Raw genomic sequence first — 21,211 nt, forward strand, 5'->3', positions numbered from 1 at the left:
CTGCGGAACGTCAATCCCGGTCACCTTCCGTAGAAGGTGGAGAAATTTGTTCCAGTAGCTCCGTATGCGGGGGCAAACCCACCAAATATGAAGCATTGTGCCCATATGGCCACATCCTCTGTAACAAAGAGGGGAGGCATCCGGAAAGATCTTGGAGAGCCTGGCGGGGACATAGTACCATTTGGTGAAGACCTTAATGTTAGCTTCTATCAAAGCAATATTTAAGATACCTTTGGACGATCTGCTGAAGGCCTGAAACCACGTGTCGGGATCCCACTGGATGTCCAGATCCGCTTCCCAGCATCGGCGTATGCCGGGGCGTCTGTCCTATCTGCCAGGGAAGCATAAATAATAGAGATCCTGCCTTTTTGAGGTCCTTTTGAAGAGAAACATTGCTCGTAAATCGTGGCCTTAGGGTCGCTCAGCTTGTCAGTCCAGAGCGTGCAGAGGAAGTGCCTGATCTGCGAAAGTCTAAATGTTTCCGAAGGAGGCATTTTTAGTGTGTTTAGGCAATGGCTTAAGGAGATAGGACCATTAGGTGTAAGAAAATGGCCTATCCTGAAGAGGCCTTTGTTCAGCCACCAGTGTAATGCATGTATATTCATTTCTGGGGGGAAGTCGGGATTATGAAATAGGTGTGTGAGGGGCCTTAACGGGGAGATCAAGTGTATATTTTTATGTAATTGATCACAGAGTGTCAAGGAGTGAGACAAGGTAGGGGCTAAAATGGCCGGTCTATGTTTCGAGGGTCGCCATGCTAAAAAATTTAGAGTGTAATGTGGTGCGGCCTGCCTCTCAAGGGAGATCCAGTCCGGCCTACGGTTTTTGGCATAGATGACAGAAAACTGAGCAAGCTGTGCTGCCTGGTAATAAAGCCATAAGTTCGGTAGGCCTAGACCACCCTGAGTCTTAAGTCAGAACAGGATATCCCTTGCAAAGCAGTGACCCCAGTGTCTCCCCAAACAAATCTGACCACCCTGGATTGAAATTTCGATAGAATAGATTTTTTGATTGGGATAGGGAGGGAACGGAACAGGTACAATAGGCAGGGCAGAAGATTCATTTTGACTGCGTTGAGTCTACCTAGCCAGGACAGGCCCTCCTTTCACCATTTCTGTAGGTCCAACTCTAGTGAGTGGAACATGGGGGGGGGGGGGTAGTTGGCCGTGAATAAGTCGCCAATGCTTTTAGTCAGCCTTATGCCCAGATAGGGGATTGAGTTCCGCCCACGTGAAGGGAAAATGTTGTTTGAGTTGATTGAGAAGTGGTGCATGGTCCGAGACGTTGAGGGCTATTTGGTCACATTCACCTGAAGCCCCAAGATGGTACCAAAGTCACGGAGAAGGCGGAAGACATTTGTGGCGGATATAAGGGGAGCAGTCAAGAACAATAACTTGTCGTCAGCAAAGAGGGCACACTTGTGTTCCTCAAGTCCGCATTTAACCCCATGATGTTCTCATGGCTATGGCCAGCGTTTCAATCGCTATATCGAAAATTAAAGGTGAGAGAGGGCAACCCTGTCTGGTCCCCTTGCGAATGTCAAAGGACTGGGAGTAGTGACCCATTAATCGTACCTGTGCTGAGGGTGATGAGTATAGTGCACATATTATAGTAAGAAATCCGTCCCCGAACCGCCAGCGTTCCAGATTATCGAAAAGATAGGACCATGACACCGAGTCAAAGGCCTTCTGCAGATCCAGTGACAACAGGAAACCCTCTTGAGTGGGGCCTCCATCCCACTGAGTCTGCAGAAGGGAAATCAAATGAATTGCTCTCCGGACCTTGTCTCCCCGGGATGAAGCTCACTTGGTCTCTGTAAATGTAACTTGCTATGAAGTTAGACATCCAATTAGCGAGAATTTTTGTCATAATTTTAAGATCGTTATTGATTAACGAGATGGGGTGGTAGCTACCGACCTCGCTGGGATCTTTACCCTGTTTGGGAATGACCGATATAAAAGCTGCGTTCAAATCGCTTGAGAGGGGGGCTCCATCCCGGAGGGAGTTGAAGAACCGGGCCATGTAGGGAGCCAACTTTGGGCCACACTTCTTGTAATAAAAAAAACGAGAACCCGTCCGGGCCAGGAGCTGAGGATGGTTTAAAAGATTTAATGACCGCCAAAATTTCCTCTGATGAGAAGGGAGCGTCGAGAAGCTCTCGATGCGGTTGCTGCAGTAGAGATAGGTCAATATCCTGGAGGAACAGCTCTCTGGCCTTGAGATGGGTGTGAGGGGGCCTCTCATAAAGGTGTGAGTAGAAATCATGAATGATTCCATAATGCTCGCTGGATTCTATGTTAGGTTGCCTGTTGTACGAATTTTGGGGAATACCGAGGTGCGAACCCGTGGGCTCAGTTTGGCCGCAAGCTTGGAGCCTATCTTATCTGATTGGTAGTAGAAACGTGCTCCCGAACACCTCAAGTGTTTCTCAGCCGAAGTGGTGAGAGAAAGATTAAGTTTCACTCGGGCCGAGTCAAGTTTGGCCAGATTGTCTGGTGTGGGATTCTGTTTATGTCTCTTAATCACCAGGCGAAAGTCCTCGGTGAGTCGTGAGACTTCTGCCCTGCTCTACTTCTTGTGTTGAGAGGAGAGTTGTAAAAGCCTACCCCGCATCACCGCCTTGTGTGCTGCCCACAAAACGCCTGGCGAAGTAGGCTCCGTGTCGTTTTCACGGAAGTAATCCGTTAAAGCTGTTTCTAGGATTTTGCAATGTATTAGGTTACTCAGGAAGGTTTCGTTGAGGCGCCATCTAAAGGGTCCCTTCTCAACCGTCCCTCCCTTTAGCGTCAGTGTCATTATAGAGTGGTTGGACAGCGGCGTGTCATAGATTTTGGAGACTACCACCCTCGGGATTACGTGAGTTGGGACAAAGATGTGGTCTATCCTAGAGAAGGTATGGTGGGGGGGCGGAATAGTGCGTATAATCTCTTGAATGGGGATTCATTTCCCTCCAGATATCAATCAGGCCGAAGGATTGGACGATCTAAGCTACACGAAGACTGCGTTTAGGGGGCCGTTTGGATCTCGGTTTCAGGGGGTCAGATTTGTCTGAGGAGTAGTCGAATGGGATGTTAGAGTCACCCCCCACTACCACTGTGCCCACGAAGTGAGGTTTTAAGAGCTTCAGAGTGGCATCAAAGAATAGGTCTTGGTGCGTGTTTGGTGTATAATAAGAGACAAACGTGTAAGCCTCTCCGTTAATCATACCGGTTACTAATATGTAACGACCCTCGGGATCCGTGACGGTGTTCGAGTGGGAAAAGTGAGTTCTGTTGGAGAAGCAGACTGCCACTCCTCTCGTTTTGTTATCGGCGTTAGCTAAATTAAACTGCGGGAAGTTTTTGTGAAGAAACTTGGGGTGGTAGGTAGCCGGGAAATGAGTCTCTTGGAGCAGTACTACGTCTGCCTTCAGTGTATGGAACTGTTGCAGTATTTTGCGTCTTTTCACGGGGGAATTAAGACCCTGTACGTTGTGGGAGAATATCTTGAGTGTCCCGGCCTTCAGTGTGGTGTCAGACATGGGGTAGTAAAAAGTGTTGTACTACGTGCAGGGGAGTCTTACCTGACCTCATTGCTGTCCCTGGCAGATAGGTGGTGACCCTAGCAGAGTTGTAGACTTGATCTGCAATCCAGAAAAAGGGAGATCCAGTGAGATCCTGCATCTGAAGGGGAGAGGGGGAGGAGGTGGGGGGAGGAAAGGAGAGTGAAAAAGAGAAAGAATATAGCGACAGACAGAGGAGTGAAAAAAGGAGACATTAGATAGTGCATCAAATAGTAACAACCACAACCCCCTCGGACCAGTGAGGGACCCATCCCTGCCTGGACCGGTGCCCAAATGAAATGTACAGCGACCCGAGGGTCAAAAGCATCTGGCTCCGACAGAAGAACGGGTGTTCAACTATCGGGGTCAGAGGGAGGTGCACTATGACCACTCCGGTCAACGCCGCCTTGTAGCACACCTATGGCGGTATATAAATAGTGCAGTCTAAGCCCTGCTTGCGTTTAGTGGAAATGATCACACAGCCTAAAGGGAAAAAAAAAAATAAAAGGGGGGGGGGGGGGGGGGAATGAAAATTAAATGTCTAAGGATCTACGGGGCATGTAATAGAGCAACTCGGTAAAGTGAGTTGCCATTAGAATGGCATGAGTCGGGTTACCGACTCAGACCAAAAGGAAGTCCATAGACAGGTTGAGAGCAGTCTGCAGTCTTGGTCATGGTGGGAAGCATTCTTTCGATCGTTTGGGAAGTTGTTTCTGCCACACTGGAGACACGGGGCTGGTAGGTGATGGTCTTTTGGATGACGAAGCTCCTCGGGACGATGACATCGGTGGAATTTCCTGGGCTATCAAACCGAAGTGTAGGAGAAGTCGTTCCCCTTCTTGGAAGGAGGAGAAGCAATACGGTTTGTTGCGGTACGAGAAATTCAGTCGCAGCGGGAAGGCTCATCTATAAGTGATCTCTTTGCCCGCCAGGACTTGCAGGAGCGGTTTCAGGGCCCGTCGCTTTTGCACTGTGTAAGGGGATAGGTCTGTGAAGACTTGAATCTGGTGTCCCGTCAGTTTTTCCGCCGATCTGGAATGTTTCATCACTTCTTCCTTTACCGCGTAGAAATGTGGTTTCTCTATCATGTCCCTCGGGAAACCGTCAGAGCGGGGGGGGTTGTAAAGCCCTGTGAGCCCTGTCCAGCTCCAAACGATGTGCCGGAATGTCAGGAATTAAACTTTTAATAAAGTCCTGGACTGCCATGCGGGTGTCCTTTACGGTTTCAGGGAGACCTCTAATGCGGAAGTTGTAGCGTCTAGACCTGTTTTCGAGGTCGTCTATTTTAGAGGTGGCAGTCTCAAGTTGGTCCTGGAGCTCCTGGATCCTAGCAGTATTTTGATTGATTCGCAGAATAGCTTGGTCAGATTTTTGTTCAATCACCTCTATCCTGGCACCAATCTGTTGCATGTCAGTGTGTATGGAGGCTGTAATCTGAGCTGCCGTTTGGGATAGGCCTTTTGAAAGCATCTGGGAGAATGCAGCCATCATGGAGGGAAAGTCAGTGGGGGGGAGGAAGGAGTCCCTGGCCTGAGTGTCCCATGGATCCGGGCTGTGTAGCAGGTCCTGCTGAGGAGTGAGAGCTCCCCCTCCCAGTGTCCTCCCTAGCAGAGATTCTGTGGAAGCTGGTGAAGGGGCCCCAGGGAGGTCACTCACTGTGGCATCCGATGACTGGGAGGATGGGGGAGCATCCTGGTCCTGGTCTGCAATAGATTCCGTCAGGCCAGGCAGGCCTCGTGAGGAGGCGTCCGCCATTTTGGGAGGACCGGGCCGTGCTGTGGAAGCGTTCAGTGCGGCTGTGAGGTTCCTCCGTGCCGCACTTGAGGACATCTGGCTGTTGTCTGGCGTGTCCCCGGTCGGCAGAGAGTTGTGCCGGGACGAGGGCCTAGACTGCCGCTGTGGCGGGCGCTAGAACGGAGCGGCGCAGAGCTCCCGGTCTAAGCGGCCATCTTGGACGCCGCCACGCATTCGCCCCCCCCCAATATTTTTTTTTTCTAACTAGTAATGGTGGCGATCAGCGATTTTTGACGTGACTGTGACATTATGGTGGACACGTCGGACAATTTTGACACATTTTTGGTACCATTGCCATTATTACAGCGATCAGTGCGATTAAAAATGCACTGATTACTGTAAAAATGTCACTGGCAGTGAAGGGGTTAACACTAGGGGGCAGTGAAGAGGTTAATGCATGTCCCAGGAAGTGTTCTAACTGAAGGGGGATGTGGACTGTGCAGGGAAACTAACAGATCGACTGTCAGTTCTCCCCTCAGAGAACCGGAAACTGTGTGTTTACACACACAGATCCCGGTTCTCTGTGTGCCCCGAGCGATCGCCGGGCACTCGTAAAGCCTCTGTTTTAACATTCTAATGTGAAGGTTCAATCTGTGAGGATTCTGATGGGTGTGATGCCTCGAGCCAGAAGAAAGGGTATCAGAGGAATATTTACCGGAGGCTTGACACTAAAAAATATTGCCCTAGGGAATCATGGGTCTCCCTGCAAATATGACAGAACTGTTATCACCATTTATTGTTGATATTGCAAGTCTCAAGAGAATTTGAGGTAGGAGGCCAGAGGAGGCCTAAATTATATTGCATGCCCAAGGACTTGACAGGGCATCTATTGTTTCTGCCCAAGGGTGAGGTAGATGAGAAATAAACATCCGCAGCTTGGTATTGCTTGCTGTAGTAAAAGGATGCAGTTCAGAAAAGGTCCACTGGCCCACAATCCAATTGAATAACTTTGGTTGTAGGGACCATTTGTTGGGATCCAGGAATCCTTGAGATAGGTGATCAGCCTCTGTGTTTATGTGGGCTGGAAAATAGACTACTTTTAGGTCCTTCAGATTCCCCTCTGCCCAAATGAAGATGGGTTCCACTTCCCTGTTTTTGGTTCTGCCTTGGTAATGCATGTATGATATTGCAGCTCTATTGTCTATCCGAATCAGAACTGATTTGTCCTTGATCTGAGAGAGCAAATGCTGTCAATGCGAGATAACCTGCCTGGATTTCCAGGATATTTGCGATGATGTCTGCTGCATTGAACACCCATCTCTCTTGAACCAACATCTGGTTGCAATGTGCCTCCTAGCCTATTGCATTGGCGTCTGTGGTAACTGTGGGCCAGAAGACATGCCTTAATTGACGTGGCTTAAGGCCTCATGCACACGAGAAGCTGTTAAACACGCGTTCAGAGGCATTTGGACACTTTTTTCAACTGCCCCTGAACTCATTCAATGTTATCCTACGTGTTCATGTACACAGTCTAGTTTTTTGGCGTTTTTAGGCAGTTGTGTTTAACCTCGTTTTTCCAGAAGCAAAAAAAATGGGTTCAGACGCAAAAGTTTTCAATGTTTCAGACGCTAAACGCCGATACTGCGTTTACGTTTATAAGTGTTTTTAACCACTGGGCACTTTAACCCCCTTCCTAACCAGACCAATTTTAAGCTTTCGGTGCTCTCACACTTTTAATGACAATTACTCAGTCATGCAACACTTTACCCATATGAGATTTTCGTCCTTTTTTCACACAAATAGAGCTTTCTTTTGGTGGTATTTGATCACCTCTGGGTTTTTTATTTTCTGTGCTATAAATGAAAAAAGACCGAAAATTTTGTAAAAAAATGAATGATTTCTATTATAAAATTTTTCTTCATAATTTATACTGCTACATATCTTTGGTAAAAATAACCCAAATTAGTAGATATTATTTAGTCTGTGTGAAAGTTAGAGTCTACAAGCTATGGTGCCAATCACTGAAAATTGATCACATCTGATGTACTCATTTCTTGAGACCCTAACAAGCCAGGAAAGTACAAATACCCACAAAATGACCCCTTTTTGGAAAGTAGACATTCCAAGGTATTTAGTAAGAGGCATGGTGAGTTTTTTGTTGTCATTTTTTCCCACAAATTCTTTGCAAAATTAAAGTTGTTTTTTTTTTTTTTTTGTTCACACCAAATTGTCAATATAACAGGTTATTTCTCTCACATGGCATGTACATTCCACAAATGAAACCCCAAAATATATTCTGCTACTCCTCCTGAGTATTGTGATACCACATGTGTGAGACTTTTACACAGCCTGGCCACATACAGAGGCCCGACATTGAAGTAGCACATTCAGGCGTTCTAGGAGCATAAATTACATATCTAATCTCTCAACCACCTATTACACTTTTGAAGGCCCTGGAGCACCGGGACAGTGGTAACGCCCACAAAGTGACCCCATTTTGGAAAGCAAACACCCCAACGTATAATCTATGAGGCATAATGAGTCTTTTGAACGGTTCATTTTTTTCCAGAAGCTTTTGGAAAATGTGGAAAAAAATGAAAACGCATTTTTTTTTTTTTTTTTTTTTTTTTTACACAAAGTTGTCAATTTCTAAGATATTTCCAACACATAGCATGTACATAGAAAAAATGACACCCTGAAATATATTCTGCTACTCCTGAGTATGGCAATACCACATGTGTGAGACTTTTACAAGCCTGGCCACAAACAGAGGCCCAACATTTAAGTAGCACATTCAGGCGCATAAATTACACATCTAATTTCCTTACAATCTATCACATTTTTGAAGGTCCTTCATATTTCTAACACATAGCATGAACATACCAAGAATTACACCCTAAAATACATTCTTCTGAGCAAAGGGTAAACAAAAGATTACCTGTGGTTTTAGTAGTGCGGTTGTCCACAGGAGGAGAGCCCTGATCCAGGCAGCAGGCAGGGACGTGGTCAGCCACAGTGAATGGAATTGTCCTGGCAGCAGGCAGGAATATTGTCCATAGTCAGTACAGGCAGGGTTACTGTCCATATACATACCAGGGTCAGTGCAAGTAGAGACATTACCAGCAGTGCCAAAATATTGGTCCTGGTGGTAAGCAGGAACATGGTCCAAGTAGCAGGCCAGGAAAGAATGGGGACAGGGGTAGAGGCTTCTCCCACCCAAAACTCTTTGAAGCCTCCGAGTCTCCAGACCCTAATCGGGAATGAGAAAACTAAAATATTAGTTTTCTTCATCCAGAAAAACAATTCTGGAGCCCCTCACATGTGAGACCCCTGTGTTCCCACTAGCATAGCAGGGTAAAAGATCAATCTAAGAGGCAGACAAAAAACGTGGTCAAACAGTCCAGGGTCAGTTCCAGAGCAGGTAGGTACAGTTTAGCATTAGGCAGAAGCGTGGTCGTTTAGCAGGCCAGGATCAGTTCCGGAGAAGGCAGGGGTATATACAGTGGCATAAAGGGGTGTGGCGGTAAATGACAATTACGTTTACCATACTTCCTTAATAATGTAGAGAAGTATGGTAACGGCAGAAACATTCATCAATACAAAGGCCTGGTTGGGAAGGACAATCAGGACAATAATACACTCAAGAGCACTCAAAATCTGGTGCAGCTGCGCATGGTAGCCAATCAGCTTCTAACTTCAGTGTGTTCAATTAAGCTTTGGCTATAAAACCTGGAAGCTGATTGGTTTCTGTGCAGAATTGCACCAGATAGTGCACTCTCTAGTTTTAGTAAATAAACCCCATGGTGTCTCTTCTAGTTCCTCCTTTGGTGCACACCCGGCATTTCTTCTGACGTTTCCAGCCTGTTTCATGGTGGGGGAATCTTTTAGGAAAGTGGTGTTCGTGGAGTCTTCTCACTGAATTTGAGCGAATGCTTTCTGGTTTGCCTTCAGGGTACAAAAGGGTGGAGATAATTTCTTCTTGGTACTGAAGATAAGATACAGGGCTCTCTGTAGATTTACGGTAAATAACAAAACTATTGTAAATGGCCAAACTGAAAAGATATATGGAGACTTTTTTTTTATACCAAAAGCGGCTTTTTCTTGTGGGAAGGTAGGGTTCGATCATCTGATCATTGAAGTCGACTCCCCCATAAACAAATTATAGTCATGGACACATTTTGGTTTCTGGATTGGGCCGTTTCTTCGGGGGATTTCCACGTAGGTGTCGTTGTGGATCGTTGTGAGCATGTGGACGTTTCGTCTGTCCCTCCTCCTGAGAGCCAATATCTCTTCATTCCGCAAAGACGCCGTCTCCCCCTTGTCGTAGTCTTTCAGTAATGAGCCTTTGCGGGAATCCCTTCCTTTTGGCTCGCACTGTACCACACGCTGGAGTGTCCTTGCGGTAAAGATTGCGGAAGAGGGGCAAGCTTGTATTGTAGTTATCCACATAAAGGTGGTAACCCTTTCCAAGGAGTGGATATACAAGCTCCCAAACAACCTTTCCGCTGGCTCTGATGTACTCTGGACATTCAGGGGGTTGCAGTTGGGTGTCCTTCCCTTCGTACACCCGGAAGGTGTAGATATACCCTGTTTCTCGGTCACATAGCTTGTAGAGCTTAACTCCATATCGGGCCCTTTTGCTGGGGATAAACTGCTTGAAGCCAAGCCTGCCTATGAAGTGGACCAATGACTCATCCACGGAGATATTTTGGTCGGGGATGAATAACTGGGTGAATTTCTCAGAGAAAAAATTTAGAAGTGGCCGAATTTTAAATAATTTGTCATGTGATGGGTAATTTCGGGGAGGGCACTGGGTGTTGTCATTGTAATGGAGGAAACGCATTATCATGAGGTATCTTGATCTTCGCATAATGGATGAATAGATTAGCATATGGTGGGTGGGGTTGGTGGACCAATAGGAGTATAGTTCATTTTTTTTGTGAGTTCCATATTAAATGTTAGGCCTAAAAATAATTTAAATTCCTCCACTGTCAATGCTCTCCACTCATAGGGACGGGCATAACTTGAACCAGGGTTGCTTGTTATAAATTGTTGTGCATAGAGGTTGCACTGGGCCACGATGGAGGATAATAGGTCTTGGGTAAAAATTAAATTAAAAATATCAATAGGGGCAAAATTCTCTGTGTTCACCTAAACACCTGGCTGGGCGGTAAAAGGGGGGATGTTTGATGCTCTTGAATTAGGGAGAAGCCACAGAGGGTTTTCAAGGGCATAGGGAAGGCCGGCATGGGTCCTAACGCTTTGGGGCCGAGATGACACCCCGCTAGTTCTTGGCCTTTGCTGCAGTGGTACTTCATTTCTACTGTGCTACTGGTGGATGGCACTGAGCTGCTAGTTGATGCCACTGCATTTCTGGTGGATGCCACGGAGCTGCTGGTTGATGCCACAGCACTACTTGTGGTAGCCTGCTCCTCCATGCCAGAGTGCCTTCGTTTGACGGGCACACTTTGAAGTGTTAGTTCCACTGTGTAAGCACACCAAATTTGGGGTTCCTAGCACCAAGTGGCCCTGAGATACAGGGCCCCAAAGTTGGGTCGCAAAATGTCATTATCTGCTCTGCAGACACTTCTAGACACAAACGCGGTAAAATGCAGCATGCAAACACGGCAAAACGGGCATTTCTAAATGCCGGTTTCAGCTTTTAAAAACATGTGTTCAGCAGAGTTTGCACTGGCGTCTCATGTGCATGAAGCGTTACAGGCATCTCCCTCTTTGTCCACTAGTGCATCCAACCGTATCTTGATAGTGTAGGCCACCAAGTGGCCCAGAGATACGGGGCCCCAAAGTCGGGTCGCAAAATGTCAAGCACTTTTCTGCAGCAGGGACCCCTGTGCATCAAACTTGTTTGATATATGGACTGGGATAGACGGTTTGTTCCAATGCTTCGGGAATTTGAGCTAAAAGGTACCTGAGGTATCCATGGGTCCATGGGACCATCTGGATACAAAAAGAAAAAAATCCCTATTAAGTTGTTAGCTCGAGGCTGTTATGTAGTACCATGTCCTCACTCTCCTTACTTTCTGAATGATTGCCCACACTTTCTGAGATGGCAGGGACACCGTCCCTTTTGCGGTATTGAATAAGGCGCCTAAACTGGAGAAAAGATGACTCGTTTGATTTACCATCAAACCGTATCTTGATAGTGTAGGCCACAGCGTCCACCTGTGTTCCACTATCTGGGCTGGATCTTTTGATAAAAGGAAGATATCGTCTGGTTAGTGATAAGAACTGAGAACCAGTTCTCATAAAGAAGCTTGGATAGTGATCCAAGCCCTCGTAATGGCTCTGAGGGAAGTGCAGGGTCCGAAGGGGAGACTCGAATTGTAGGTGGGCTTGGTTGACCGAAAATCTCATACTTCTAACAGTTGTATGGGTGCGTGCAAGTAAGTATCCCTGAATCTCCGGGTACATCTAATTCTGCAGTTCTGGGGAATCAAGTCTGACTTTCCTCCTGTGATGCGGGAAATGGCTTTCTGTAACCTTTCTGCAAAGAGTGATTTACAATCAAAAAAAGGGTATTTATACTAATTTTGTTTTGACACAGTGTCAGCTGCCCGTAGTTCTGACCACAATACCCATATGGTTATCACAAGTAGTGATGTTGATCTTGCGAAGTAACGAATTGTATCCATCGCCGTCTGACCGGTGATGTCTGCTGAGAGCCATAATTCGTCCAAAGCCTTGACTATATTTTCTCTAGGAACATTTTGATGAATCACTGTTTCCATGTTTTTGGTCCATGCCCACAGGGCTTTGGATACAGATAAGGCAATTTCTGACTTCCAGACGTTTACCCGTCATTTGGTAAGCTCCTTTAAGTTGGGGTCTATTCATCTGTCTAAAGCAGAGATATGCAATTAGCGGACCTCCAGCTGTTGCAAAACTACAAGTCCCATCATGCCTCTGTCTCTGGGTGTCATGCTTGTGGCTGTCAGAGTCTTGCTATGCCTCATGGGACTTGTAGTTCTGCAACAGCTGGAGGTCCGCTAATTACATATCCCTGGTCTAAAGGATCCTCAACTGAGGCTGAATTATCGATTGGTGAGATGAAATTCTTTGTTATACGAACCACTGCCACGTCTACCTCCGGCGGGGACCGTCTGCCATTGCAGAATTTTGTTCCGACCGTGGATAAAGTTTTTTCCTAGACAACTGAGAGGAAAACATATTTTTTTTCTTCCCTTTTCAACAATGTCTCTGATATCATCCATCAGAGTAAGCCTACGTTTTCACTATTGCGACCTGAAAGTCGTGCTGTTTTGATGCGACTTGAAACAATGCCTGTGTATTCTTGAGGTCTATGGACCTCAAGTCACATCAAAGTGGGACCAAAGTAGTGCAGGGACTACTTTGAAGTCGCTGCGACCTGAAATCGCACAGATATAAACGGTATTCATTGGAAATCATGGGGTATGACTTGTCATGCGACTTGGTACTGCAAAGTCGCATGACAAGTTGCACTAGTGGAAACCGAGCTGAAAGAAGGAAACCTGCTTCTTTAGAAATGGGAAGTACATCTTTTGACTACTCAGATGTAGTATCGGCTTTCTCCCAGCCAATAGTTGGCTTTACAGCCTGGACATAGGACTGCACTAAGAAAAAGTTGACGTGTGGTGGCCGAGCTCTTCTGCGGTATCCTCAGATGGCCCACCATCATTCAGACGTCTAAGAGGGATACTTGCTGCATGGTGAGAGGATTCTCTCAAGGATCAGCCAGGAAGAGTTAACTTCTCTGGAGGAGATTGAGCTAATTGCTGCAATAGAACTGCTGTTGCTCATTCCCCTATGTATCCCCTGCCCATCTTTTGAGTAGGACAGCTTACCTGTTATTATTATTCATGATTTATATAGCGCCAACAGTTTACGCAGCGCTTTACAATATAAAAGGGAGACAATACAGTTATAATGCAATAAAATACAAGAGGATTAAGAGGGCCCTGCTCAGAAGAGCTTACAATCTAATAGTTAAACCTCTGACTCTCTGTCTGCTGCATAGACTCTAAAACAGCTTTTGCAGACCACTTGGCTGGTAATGGGATGACACCGCGTGCTCGCCATTTAGGGATTTGAGAGTTGGTGAATGTGAAGAACTATATCTTTTCACGGATGAACCCTCGCTACTTGCATGGTAGCCTGATCTGGTTGGGGCCTTCATAGGTGTGTTTATGTTGCCTTGATGTCCGCTTGCACTTCTTCTGGCGTACAAGGCTGAAATACATAAAACGTACCAGCATAAGTGCGCTCTTTTTTTTATCACTTGGACGACAGTCCCTACCTTAAATGTTGAGGAGGGTCTTGTCTGGGTGGTGTACTGCTTATTTTAGGCAACAGACAGAAAAAGCAGCTAGAGAGAAAGATAAAGCAGTTAGCGACTGGTATTTCAGCTGGTGCAAGGAGACGGTATTCCAGAGTAAAGGAAAAGAAAGAAATTACATTTACCGTTGGCAAAAACAGGGTCCCCTCCAGGAGCTCCCCGCATAGGCAACCTCATCAGATGACAATAGGCTGCCAGGCTGAAAGCTCCCAGTAATAAACAATGGAAAGGGGAGGGACATCTGTGGAAGATACAACCCTCTAAGAAATTATTTTGACAAACAAGGGCAAAAAAAATGTAAAATTTGCCCCTATCAAGATGGCCACCACAACCTCAGGCCAGACCGCACGTTCAAAGCCGGCGGCACTAGGACCTATGTGGCCTGCCCGGCCCACCGAGCCAGCTCCTGACGTCCACGCATGCGCAGAGCGGGCAGGAAGACGCTGAGGGACTCAGAAAACCCGGCACGAGGTGCGCGCTGCCCACTATCGTAACCAGGAATAAAAGGTACAATATCACAAGGGGGGAAGGTGGTGGAGGAAGAAAGCGAAAAAGAGAGAGAGGAACGCAAAGAAACCGAGAGAGAATGGATGACAGGAGGGAGAAATGGAAGGATAAGGCTAAGTGAAAAATAGATATAGCTGCTTTCTCTGCTGCAGGCTTGAGCAAATGCCAGTATATAAATGCAGATAGGAACTCTTAGTTAAGAGACAACTGCTGTCCCAAAAGACCCACAGAAGGGACTCCCAATCGTATCAGCGCATTTAGCTGCCCAAGAATAGGGACTGCACCTGGGGGAGGCTTGAACCCAGCTGAAAGCTGCCAACTGCAGAGGTAAGGGATGTTCGACCACCATTCACTGACCATGAGGGGGGAAAAAAAAAAAAAAAAGAGACTGCTGGGAGTGCACTAATCCTTTTCTTTTATAATATTCACTGGTCCTGAGGGAGGAGCCAAGGCAGAGCTTGTCACAGTTATGCTGCCATGGATAGGCACCAGGAAAAAAGGTATATAGACCAGAAAAACATTTATAATAGGAAATGTCTATAATTGTAGGTACAAATAACAGTGGTGGAATTATTTTGCTTTCTTGTGGCCCCAGCTGTTGATTATATTGCTCAAACTTGACGTTGAAAAAAGTCCTGCAAGCAGCATCTTTGGGGCATGTTTGGAAAGTTTTAAAAAGCACCTCAAAAACGCCCCTGCCCATTGAAAAGAATGGGCAGCGCTTCAAAATGGTTACGTGACCTTAAAAAAAAGCACGCCACTAAAGCACCGCAAGTACGACCGGCGTTTATCTGCATTTTTTGCAGCAGTTCAGTGTGAAGGGTCTAAGGCTGGATTCACACCTATGCATTTTTAGTGCTTTTTGCATTTTGCAGATTTGCACTACAGTCCATTTAACATGGTTTCCTATGGAACATGTTCTGTAGTGCAAATCTGCAAAATGCAAAAAGCACAAAAAATGCATAGGTGTGAATCGAGCCTAAGGCTCGATTCACACCTATGCATGTTGCTTTTGAGCGTTTTTGGAGGTTTTTTTTTCATGCTTGCAGCGTTTTTGCCGCGATTTTGCCGCGATTTTGCCGCGATTTGCGTTTTGTGTTTTTTTTTTTTTTTTTTTTTTTTTTTTTACAGTTTTTTTTTTACAGTCTTAAAAAAAATTAAAAAAAAAAAAAAACGGCAAAAACGCATCAAAAACGCTGCAAAAACGGTGCATTTGCGTTTTTGATGCTTGTCCATTGAATTCTATTACATGCAAAACGCTGCATTTTGCATGAAAAAAAGTCCCTGACCCTTTCCAAAAATGCAGAGAAACAAAAAGGCATTGATGTGAACATGTTCCATAGGAACCCATGTTAAAAAATTCCCGTGCATTTCTTCAAAATGCAAAATGCATCAAAAAACGCGCTAGTGTGAATGGAGCCTAAGGCTGGCCATACACTATTCAATTTTCCTGTTCAACTTTCCTTTAGATTTACCAAAACCATATAATAGGAGGTCAAACCTAAACACTTTCAATTTGGATGCAATCAGGCAGGCCCTTGTACTACATAGTTGAAGGTAAATCTAAAGAAAATTGAACAGGAAAATTGTATGGTGTATGGCCAGCTTTAGGCTGGATTCACACCTATGCATGTTGCTTTTGGGCATTTTTGGAGGTTTTTTTTTCATGCTTGCCACGTTTTTGAGCAGCGTTTTTGCGGCGTTTTTGCGGCGTTTTTGCCGCGATTTGCATTTTGCGTTTTTTTTTTTTTTTTTTTACAGTTTTTTTTTACAGTCTAAAAAAAAAAAATTAAAAAGAAATTAAAAAAAAAAACAAAAAAAAAACGGCAAAAACGCATCAAAAACGCATCAAAAACGCTGCAAAAACGCTGCAAAAACGGTGCACTTGCGTTTTTGATGCTTGTCCATTGAATTCTATTACATGCAAAACGCTGTATTTTGCATGAAAAAAAGTCCCTGACCCTTTCCAAAAATGCAGAGAAACAAAAAGGCATTGATGTGAACATGTTCCATAGGAACCCATGTTAAAAAATTCCCGTGCATTTCTGCAAAATGCAAAATGCATCAAAAAACGCGCTAGTGTGAATGGAGCCTTAGGCTGGATTCACACCTATGCATTTTAGTGCTTTTTGCATTTTGCAGATTTGTACTACAGTCCATTTAACATGGTTTCCTATGGAACACGTTCTGTAGTGCAAATCTGCAAAATGTAAAAAGCACTAAAAACGCATAGGTGTGAATCAGGCCTAAGGCTCGATTCACACCTATGCATGTTGCTTTTGAGCGTTTTTGGAGGTTTTTTTTTCATGCTTGCCGCGTTTTTGAGCCGCGTTTTTGCCGCGTTTTTGCCGCGTTTTTGCCGCGATTTGCGTTTTGCGTTTTTTTTTTTTTTTTTTTTTTTTTTTCATTTTTTTTTTACAGTCTTACAAAAAAATTACAAAAAAAAAAAAAAATAAAAAAAAAAAAAAAAAAAAACGGCAAAAACGCACCAAAAACGCACCAAAAACGCATCAAAAACGCTGCAAAAAAGGTGCACTTGCGTTTTTGATGCTTGTCCATTGAAAACCATTACATGCAAAACGCTGCATTTTGCATGAGAAAAAGTCCCCGACCCTTTCCAAAAACGCGGAGATACAAAAAAGCATTGATGTGAACATGTTCCATAGGAACCCATGTTAAAAAATTCCCGTGCATTTCTGCAAAATGCAAAATGCATCAAAAAACGCGCTAGTGTGAATGGGGCCTTAGGCTGGATTCACACTTATGCAGTTTTAGTGCTTTTTGCATTTTGCAGATTTGCACTACAGTCCACTTAACATGGTTTCCTATGGAACATGTTCTGTAGTGCAAATCTGCAAAATGCACTAAAACTGCATAGGTGTGAATCCAGCCTTAGAGAGAATTCAGGTTTTGTCAGTCTGAAATATTTCTACTGAGAACAGATGATGAAGAAGATAAGTTGTTCATAATAAGAAGGAACATAGAAAACAAGTAGAAAGAAAGCCTTTCATATTGTTGCTCAGTGCTGATGATTTTCTGAAGTCATTTGTATTCATCAGGCAGAGGAACTGTGTTCCCTTATTACCAAAGTTGTTTTTTTTTTGTTTTTGTTAGATCTTTGCTCACTCTTTCATTAAAAATGTTCTGGTTTGTATTGGCAGTCTCCAAAAACAGGAATATAAATTTTAGCTAGTTAGTCCACTGCACATACTGTAGTGTCGCTGAAGAAGACCCATAGTCATGATAGTTTTGTCATCCTTAAGGGGGTATCAGTGATTAGACTCCAGGATGTGCCACATCCCTAAATACAAATAGACATAGAGGTTCCACGGTTGTGGGACTTTATAGGCACTTCAAACACATAACAGATAAATTGATAAAAACAAATATGTATTATGAATCATCAGTAAAAGACAGGAAACGTGAAATAATACATTATATGAACAACTAAAAATACACCAACTAAAACAGCAAGATGATGATACAATCTGGTATCCTCCAACTGATGTGTTTTCAGAGATTATGTGGCTCCTTTATCAGGGGTATAAGAGGTAACCTTGTAGCCGTTCATTGGTGTACCCAAGAACATTCCATGTTTGGTTTAAAAACCAGAGTCTCAGAACTTTCTGCCATTCCGCCCAACCTTAAGCCGCACACACAAGTTTTGAATTTTCCGACGGGAAATGTGTGATGACAGGCTGTTGGCGGAAAATCCGACCATTTGTACGCTCCATCGGACAATTGTCAGATTTTCCGCAGGCAAATGTTGAATGGCGGGTATTAAAATTTTCTGCAGACAAATGTCTGTTGTCGGATTTTCCGAGTGTGTGTTCACAAGTCCGTCGGGCAAAAGACCAAAGTACAAACACGCATGCTCGGAAGCAAGGACGAGCCAGAAGCGGTCGGTCTTGTAAACTAGCGTTCGTAATGGAGAATTAACATTCGTGACGTGGCAAATGATGAAATCTTGAAATGCAGAGCACATTCTCTTCTTCTATAATGAGATAATAATGAAGCTGCTTCGCTGGTGATACTGATGGAGTTATTGCAAACAAATTTTCAAAGGCTTTTTTTTTTTTTTGTTGGTATTCCTTGTCACTTTTACGTTGTATTTTTTTATATGTAACTGCCTACTCCCAAATTGTCATTTGAAGTAAAACACATAGCCAAGTATTATTCTACACTTTTTTTTATGCGCATTAAAAAAAGAAAATAAAATTAGACATGCTATCTGCCAATAGAACTTAACCAAAAAGTGCATTCTATGCATCCAAAAATATAGAAAATATAACAAACCAAATTATTATTATTCAACCAAAAAATAAAATAAAAGCCTCATGCATGTGTCATGCTTCTTAATGTAGGGGTCAACAATGCCAAGAGTTTGTGAAAGCAGGGGTCCGTCATCCGGAGATAATTCCGAAAAACATCTGAAATTATTTTCCTGGAGCTCCCGTAGCAAAGGCATATGACATAATTGGTCACGATTAATAAAGCAACCAATTTTTGGTCCAAGAACTCCTCCTCCTCCTGTTGCTGGACTGGACTTGGGTCAAAGCAATAACTCCAAGGCCAATAATAAATAACACGTTATCTCCTGGGATTCTGCAACGTGGCTGGTTGACGAACAGCCGTTCAGAAACAAACTGAAAAGTGCTAAATGAAAAGCACAAATCAACACTCACCAAACTTCTACTAACAGGTAATTAGCAGATGGAGCCTAAAGGGTGGCGATATAGAGCTGAAAAACCACGTAGTACGTTATTATGTTTGTGTTTGTTGGCCGACAAGTCCTTGCCGTTTGTATGCAAGACAAAATCCAGGCACACGCCTTCGGACAAAAGTCCAAGGTTTTGTCTGTGGAAAATCCGATCGTGTGTACGAGGCTTTAAAGAGGTTGTAAACCCTAAGAAAACAAAACAAAAAAAAAAAAAACAAGCCCTGTAAGACAAAGGCATAATGAGCTAGTATGCATCGCATACTAGCTTATTATGAAATACTTACCTTAGATCGATGCTGTTGCAGTGGTCCCTGCACACTGCTGTGACCGGCGACATGCCTCCCGGAGTTATTTCCGGGTTCACGGGCTCCAGCGATGTGATTGGCGAGAGCTGCTGAAGAAACTGCACGAGAGAGACATTTCTCAGTGCGCATGTGCTGATGACGTGGGTGCAAGCATGGTAAACTGTGCAAGTTTAGGAGATATTTTCAGTACCTACAGGTAAGCCTTATTATAGGCTTACCTGTAGGTACAAGCAGTGTAACTAGGTTTACAACCACTTTACGGGGAGTGGTTAAACAAAACCCAGGATTCACTAATCTGTACACACATCCTTCCCAGAACAAGTCCTCTTCTCCCAATCCCCCTCCCAGCACAAATCCTCTCCCACCTTGTAGCATGGGATCTTCTCCATCCCAGTCCCCCAGCATGAATCCTTATACCCTCCCAGCACAATTCCCTCCTTCAAATACAGCTTCTGGTATAAATAATTTTCTCCCCTCATGACTAACCCCACAGCACAAATCCCCCCCCCAAAAAAAATAAAACATTTTATCTCCCTTACCTAACTTCCCCCTGCAAGCATAAATCCCTCCCCCCCAACCTCCCCTTCCAGTATAAATCCTCCTCCCCCTCAAAAACCTCCTAGGTAAAATCCTCTTACCCTCCCCTAAATCCCCCCTCACAGCACTAACCCCGCCCCCCCACCCCCATATTCAACCTCTCAGCAAAAATCCTCAGCCCCATATACCCCCTTCCAGCACAAAACCCCCCTTTCAGTACAAACCTGACTCTCCATCTCCCCCTCCCAGTAAAAAAACCCCATCTGAGCACAAACCGTCATCCTCTCATATCCCCTCCCAGCACAAAATGCCCCCCATATCCCTCCTTTCAGCATAAACTCCCCAAACCTCTCCTTATACAAATTCTCTTATCCCCCCTCCCCAAATCCCCCCTCTCAGCACAAATCATCCCCCACATCTCCCTCCCAGCACAGATCCCCCCATATCCCTCCTTTCAGCATAAATTCTCCCCAAACCCCTCCTTCTTACACAAATTAACTTACCACCCCAAGCCCCCCTCAGCACAAATCTCTTATTTAACACCTCCCCACCAAATGCCCCTACAAGCACAACCCCCAATACAAATGCCCATGCAGCAAAAAAAAAAAAAAAGAAAAGTCCTCTGAATCCTTCTCAGGATAAATCTCCCCCTTCCTCTTCTTCCTGCCCCAAGCACAGACTTCAGTTAATGGGACCTCAGCGCCGGGAGATCTCCTTCCCATGCTCCTCCACCTGTCCTGTCAAAATTGAGGAGGAACCTATGGGAAACTTCCCTTGGCACTCTGATCACTGTGCTGGAGACCTGGGGACACCGATCAGGAGATGTGTGCAAATGCTCGGTGCTAGCGATCGCCGACATTCCTGCCGCCACATAGTGCTGGCCCTAGTGATACCACACACCGCGATCCATTCTCTGTATTGCAATCATCATCTCCCCGCTGGCTGCATGTCACCGTAACTTGCAGTGACAGGCAGCGGATGATGAGGAGATGTCTGCTGCAATACAGAAACTGGATAGCAGTGTGCGTTATCCCATACGCATAGCTCCCAACTGTCCCTGATTTCGAGGGACTGTCCCTGATTTGGAGCAGTGTCCCTCTGTCCCTCATTTTGGTCTGATTTATATAGTTGTATATAAAATGCACTGTTTTTTTTTTTCAAAAAGTGTTTCCCAGTGCTAAAACTTTCATCTAATTTCTAAATTGCTGCATTTGTACATTTTAAAAACCAATATGAAGGAACAGTAGTGGTAAAAAAAAGCACTTGTGGATTTAATTAACCTTTTTTCTGGGGTTAATTGTCCTTTAAGGGGGTGTGACAGGGGGCGTGTCCTATGCCTACATACGTTTGATAGTAGGTGTCCCTCGTTCCCATCTCAAAATGTTGGTAGGTATGCATACGCCCCGCACAAGTTGCTGGGCAGAGGCACCCAGTGCCCATGCTAGCGTGCCCCTGCCAGACAAATCACTGGAACCAAGGGCCAGAACTTTTTCCAGCACTGGGCTCCATTCTGGGACTCAGATTTGATTTTT

Source organism: Aquarana catesbeiana, linkage group LG01 (genome assembly GCF_042186555.1).
Source record: "Aquarana catesbeiana isolate 2022-GZ linkage group LG01, ASM4218655v1, whole genome shotgun sequence".
NCBI lineage: Eukaryota > Metazoa > Chordata > Amphibia > Anura > Ranidae > Aquarana > Aquarana catesbeiana.